Here is a 1,106-nt window from a genome sequence, read left to right as displayed (position 1 = left end):
TATACATAAACTTTTATAAATTATCGCAATTTATACTTATATTAAATTGTAAATAAACGGTTAGAGACTAAAAGAGTTTTTACATAAAATAAATAGCAAATAAAAAACTACGTGGAAGGGAGTCGCGGATTCACATCCGTTATCTCATTCCATGTAGCTTTGGAAACTGAACCATGGGCATAGATCATGATTTTTTTTTTATTAATAAATGATGTTTATTTCCAACAACATAATACTACAAGTAATAGAAATAATAACCTTATTTTCTTCCTTCAATTTCTCACGATAATAATCAACATTCTTTTTTATGACAATCTTATATTGACGACCATATGAATATTTAGTCGACTTTAACTATATATTTTTATTAGATTTATATTTTGAAAATATAATAAATAAATAAATATAATCTAATTATAAAAATAAAATAAAGTCAACCAACAAATTTTAATTTGAGAAAAAGAGATATAAAATAAAGTAGGATGTATAATAAATTTAAAACATTTTTTCTTTTTATCTATTAATTTTTTTGTTACGAGATCAAATTTTATTAAATTAAACTCAGTTTACATTGGCAGTATTTGTGATTCAATTTAATTATCTGACTTTAATTTGAATAAAAACTCAACTATATATTCTGAATAAAATCAATATCAGTTTGATTCGATTTTTTTTGAAAATTTTCTAAAAAAATAAACAAATGTATATAAATTTGATAAGCCTATTTGATTTTTTATGTTGACTTTTATAAATATAAGACAAAATCTTATTATCTAATGTTTTTAATAAGAGATTAAATTAAAATAATTAATGTTTTTTATTTTCAATATTTTGTCTTCTAAAAATAAAAATATTTATTTTTTGTAATTAGAATATATATAGTTGAGTTTATTAATGTTTTTTTTTTATTTTCAAAATCAAATTAAACTGAATAAAAAAATTTAATGGATAAAGAAAAGTTGTTTTAACATCATTATACATTATCCTACTTTATTTTATATCTATTTTTATCAAATTTGTTAGAAAGTAAGAGAGAAGAGTAGAAAAAGGTTTTTTGTTTATTTAAGTTGTGTAGAATGATACGATATAAAAAAGTATTTATAAGT

The sequence above is a fragment of the Arachis ipaensis genome, chromosome B05, assembly GCF_000816755.2.
Source record: "Arachis ipaensis cultivar K30076 chromosome B05, Araip1.1, whole genome shotgun sequence".
Classification (NCBI taxonomy): domain Eukaryota; kingdom Viridiplantae; phylum Streptophyta; class Magnoliopsida; order Fabales; family Fabaceae; genus Arachis; species Arachis ipaensis.
This window is presented reverse-complemented; position numbering follows the sequence as displayed.